Source organism: Mobula hypostoma, chromosome 27, assembly GCF_963921235.1.
Source record: "Mobula hypostoma chromosome 27, sMobHyp1.1, whole genome shotgun sequence".
In the NCBI taxonomy this organism is placed as follows: domain Eukaryota; kingdom Metazoa; phylum Chordata; class Chondrichthyes; order Myliobatiformes; family Myliobatidae; genus Mobula; species Mobula hypostoma.
The window spans coordinates 33083057-33088676 of record NC_086123.1 but is presented as its reverse complement, the minus strand read 5'-3'; positions in this window follow the sequence as shown (position 1 = coordinate 33088676).

Sequence of the window (5620 nt, the reverse complement as noted above, 5' to 3'; positions counted from 1 at the left end):
TGTCTTGCATGAGATTTTCTGTGTTTTAGTGTTAGAAAAGCTATCTAAAATATGCCCTTAAGGTCTGTCTGTTAAATACCTGTTTCAGGGGTATTTCGAATTTTACAACCCATCTGTTGAAAAGGAATTAATTTTCTCCATCATACCTAATTTTTACTGGGAATTGGAACGTGTTAAATCATTTCTAGGGGACATTATTTATTTTGTTTTTGTGGTTCTGAGTCTTTCAGTGTTATTAGTATTGAATCAGAAGCTGATTAGGTAGATTTTCTTTCAGTCACAATGTGAGTATTTGAGGAAATTGCGAACACTAATTTGTGACTTGATGTCTGAAACTTAATTGCCCATGAGAGTTAACATCATATTGCATCATTGGTTCCTTTCTCCACTCAAAGCAAGTTGTGATACTGAAATTCTCTTCCAGCTCCTCATATCTCCCCCCCCCCCAATAAACCATTCTTGCTCACATTTTCTGCTGGTTGTTCAACATTGATAAGATTAAGGACACACAATCTATCAAATATCATTTCAGCTTGTATTAGGTTGAGGAATTGAACTTTGGGGTGATTTTGATGACAAGATTAAAAGAACACCAATGAAAACTTTCTCAAAAACGTACTAAATTCATATCAAGATAATATCAGTAATGTGCTTCAGCTGAAAAAACATCAAATTCAGAGAGGCCAATTATAAATATTTTTGTTGTAGACTTAAAATGGAATTTCCAATAAGCTTATCGTATTGGTTTGCCATCAGCGTCATTCTGTTGAATGGGGGAAAAGGATGATGTAATGATAATTATGGTTTAGTTGGTGAAAATCTTATCTAATTAAGATGTTTGTGCGTTAGTCCCACTTGGGCAATTGTGTTCAATCAGAGCAGCCATATCTGAGATGAGATATTGAGCTGCAGCTCCCCCAGTCCCTGCCCATTGGTGAATCTAAAAGATCCCCTTGGCTCTATTGCAATTAAGAAAGTCCTTTGTTTTCTTCAATGGCAAGCCATTCTATTGTATCCAATTGCTACACTAAATTGGGCGTCTGATTTGTATGTAACAATTGTAAATTGACCCTGTAGAGTCATTCTGTCTTCCAGAGATGCAGCAAAATGGGGAGATAGACGAGATATTCAGTGTTTGGTTTTATTTACAACTATATAAAAAATATCCAAACAGAAGCGTTGGCCACTCAATATGAACTTTTGAATTTTCAAGGCATCAAGTCAAGAAACATAAATCTGAATATTGCTCACTGCCTTTCTTTTGCTGATGAATCAGTATCTTCCATGAAAAATATCTTTTGAAAGAAATACTTGATGTGAAAGGCAGGAAATATAGAGTCAGTTGTACAGCACAGAAGTTTGTCTTTAAGCTCAACTTGTACATGCCAATAATGATGCTTATCTATGTTAATGCTACTTGCCTGCATTAGACCTGTGTATCCTCTACTGTCCAAGTAACTATATTCCAGTGTCTTCAGTATTGGTCGGTAACTCTACTGTCCGAGTAACTATATTCCAGTGTCTTCAGTATTGATCTGTAACTCTACAACTGGGCAACTGCTAAAGGACGCAGCTGCTAGTTTAGCTCAATAAGGGTGTTGAAAGAATTACCCATGAAGCACAATGGGACAGCACCAGAACTTTTTTGCTTGGGAATGTTAAAAATATTTACTTTTCTAATCAACAGAACAGGGAACATAAAGTGGCTTTCATAATTAAAAGAATGCTCAGAAAATGTCAATACCTAATCCAAATTAATTTTTAATATAAGGATAAAAAAGAAACAAAATTTTGATATGATAGTGTTAGTTATCAAAGTACAAAGTAAATTTATTATCAAAGTACATTTATATCATTATATACAACCATAAGATTAATTTTCTTAAGACATACTCAATAAATCCATAGAATAATAACCATAATAGAATCAATGAAAGACCTCACTAACTTGGGCGTTCAACCAGTGTTCAACAAGTCTGAAGACAACAAGCTGTGCAAATACAAAAAGAATGTAATAAATAATTAAGCAATAAATATTGAGGCCATGGGATGAAGGGTTCTTGAAAGCCAGTCCATTTGTTGTGGGAACATTTCATTGATTGGACGAGTGAAGTTATCCCCTTTGGTTCAAGAGTCTTATGGTTGATGGGTAATTAACTGTTTCTGAATCTGGTGGTGTGAATCTTGAGGATCCTGTACCACCTCCCTGATGGCAGCAGAGAGAAGAGAGCATGTCCCTTTTTTTTTATCCTTGATGTTCTGCCTTGCTGATTATTGCCAGTTTTATTAGCTCAGTCAGATTTTTGATAAGACCAACAATCGAAAGACATCTATTGCATGAATTGGTTTGGTAATGGCATTGATAGTATCTGAATTTTCATATGATTGATCCTTTTTGAAGTTCTATGCATTCCAAATTATAGAATTGTTTCTACAGTATTAGCTGCCAAAGTATTGTACTCATAGTCACTCCAGTGTACAACTTTCAACTGCACCCTTCCCAGCAAGCACCACCAGAATAGCAGACTTGATGCAAATATCACTGGAAATAGTCTATGAAGATTACTAGTAATTGAACATTGTTCTACCACAATGTTCTTGTATTTAATAAATTTTGAGAGACAGGTAGTCTCAGACAGTTTTTTTCTCTCAGTTGATATTTTAAATTTTACTCACCTATTCCTCTTAATTCTTAAACATTCCTTTGGGATTGTGGAGGAATTGCTTCTAATTTAGTGTGTGGATTCTGAGGTCACTTATAAAGTCTTTGTGTGATCTGCAGAATCTGCCACAGGTAGAGACTAAGGTCATTCCTGGATAGATTGTTTGTGAGAACCTGCCCAGCTCCTCCTTAATTTTGAGAGGCCACAATCCCAGTATTCCAGTGTTGATGAGAACATTATTGAAATATTTCTCAATACTCTGAAACAGTATTAAACTGTTCTGTGTGTTCATGGACATTCACTGGATTTGTGTGACTTTGGTCTGCTTACTCCGCCTACCGAATAAGAATATTTTGTAAAAGTGGCACTGGTGGTAGCTTTCAAGTACTTTGAGCTGCCTACTATATATACCGCATATCTCTGAAAGGGTAGGGATCACTGCTGCCCCAAAGTTCATGAGCTCTGAGCCGAGTCTGAAGTCTTGCTCTTTGAAAATGCTTCTTTCCCAGATTACTGGAGAGATTGTGCATGTGTACTGGAGACAGTTGTGAGTTTTGTCATCAGTATGTGCCTTCACTGAGGAATGGCTCCCAAGGGATGGAAAGTAGTTAACAATTTTCAGCGTCCTGCTATTGAATGTTATTGTTGGGTATTGGTGGTGTACAGTGAAGATGCTCAGTGGAGGAATGTTTCCTTATGAATGGTTAATGTAAGGCCCATTGCTCCATATACTTCAGTAAATAAGTCAGTGATGATTCAGACCTTGACCTCCCAAAAGTATTACAAACACGAGAAAATCTGCAGGTGCTGGAAATCCAAAGCAGCACACACAAAATTCTAGAGGAACTCAGCAGGTCAGGCAGCATCTATGGAAAAGAATAAACGGTCAAAAGTCAGGCTGAGTCCCTTCATCAGGACTGCAAAGGAAGGGGAGAAGTCAGTGTAAGAAGGTGGGGAGAGGGGAGGTCTTCTATACTTGCACATCAGATTCCTCCTCTCCAGCTCCTTATCTCTTTCACCAATCAACTATCCAGCTCTTCACTTCACCGCCCCCCACCCCAGTTTCACCTATCACCTGTCACCCTGTACTACTTACTTCTGTCTTCCAGGTGTATGTGTGTGTTGCCCTTAAGGCATTTATTTGACTTTGTTGGATCTACACTTTAAATAATTTGTTGGTAACTATATTCTAGTTAAAGTTAAAGGTTGATAATTATGTTACAGTTTAACAAAGGTAAATTGATTGTCTATGGTATATCGCGGCATGTGATGACGTCACCTCCGGTTTCGCCGCGTCTTGTGTGTAACTCCGGTTCGGGAAGGTGTAAAGGCGGGTGCCATGCGTGCAGCGTGATCGTGAAGAGCTCCGTTTCTACCCACAAAGAAACATTATACAAGCAACGCCGTAAGTTCATAAGAATGTATTTGAAGTAAAAATATTACGCAGTTTCTGTTAAGGAAGCAGCGGTTTGGGTGGCGCGCGTGCCAGCTTTTCAATTTCAAACGCGGGGTGGGTTCGGGCCCGATGGCGGTTTGACGGGACCCCCTCGCCCACTACTCGGAGCGGCTGGAGACACTCGCTAAAAGAAGAGAGCACGCTTGGTCTCCAGAATGAAACAGACGCTGTATATGTTTGTATTTTTTTATCAACAGTTTTCACTATACGACGTTAATGTGGAAGAGTGAACAGTAAATGGTTAACCTTACTGCGACTCTGTCTTCATTGGCTCCGGTTTAACTTGGTGTTTAGTCAGAATTTCAACACACTGCACGAGAACACTACAGTGAAAAGGCGAAATCATTAGACGTTTCGACAAGTGGTACGATGGCTTGGCGATCAAGCATCAAGTCGCTTGCACTCAGCGCCAAGAGCAGTAGGACATCAACAAGTGTGGCTGCCCTCGCAAGAGCTAAAGCAGAAGCCGCCAAGGTGCGAGCGTCATACGCTAACCAAGAAGCAAAACTGAAAACGGAAAAGGCTGCCAGAGAAGCGGAAAACCAGTTGGAAAAGGCAAGGATAGATACAGAGTTAGAAGTGCTGACACTACAACGAGAAGCTGATGCGGGTGCGGTGGAAGCACAAGTGTTGGAAAACACTGAAGAAATGCACATTCCAGAGGAAACAGGAAAATCTATGTCAGAAAGGGCCAAATTGGAATGCACCAGCGAATATATCCAATCTCAAATTGACCTGCAGATTCATTCTCCCTCTCCATACTTGCCTGTTGGCATCCCGTCTCATGTGAAATCACAGGGAAGCTTTGTTGCATCGCGTCCACCTGGGGAAGACAACTCACAATTGCACCTTGCCACAAATTCAAGTATGAAAGGGCTGACTACGAATACTTCCCGACACCAAACTTACCAGATCCAGCGAGATCAGCGACAAAGGCTGAAGTCAGAACATCAAATCGCATCATGAACGTACACGCTCAGTCATATGTTCCCCAACATATCCCTCCAGCTAGCACGCCACCTGCAGCAGAACCCTTGGCACAGTATTTAGCGCGAGGAGACCTCGTCAATTCAGTACTGTACCAGTTTGACGATAAGCCTGAAAATTACCGTGTGTGGTACTCCTCATTCACCAGTGCCAGCGGCGGAGTCCAGCTCACAGCAACCCAAGAGTTGGACCTTATGACTAAATGGCTGGGAAAGGAATCAAGTGAACAAGTGAAATGCATACGCTCAGTGTACGTCAACAACCCCAAGCTAGTATTACACAAAGCATGGGAGAGACTTCGGGACTGCTATGCAGCCACTGAAATTATTGAGAGGGCGCTATTTCGACGGCTGGACAATTTTCCTATGGTGTCAGCCAAGGACCACACTAAATTACGAGAACTCTGAGATTTACTTATGGAAATTCAAGGTGGTAAAGAAGACGGCTATTTAACTGTCATATCTGGATACCTCACGCGGAGTTGGACCAATTGTGGACAAGCTTCCATTTGGGC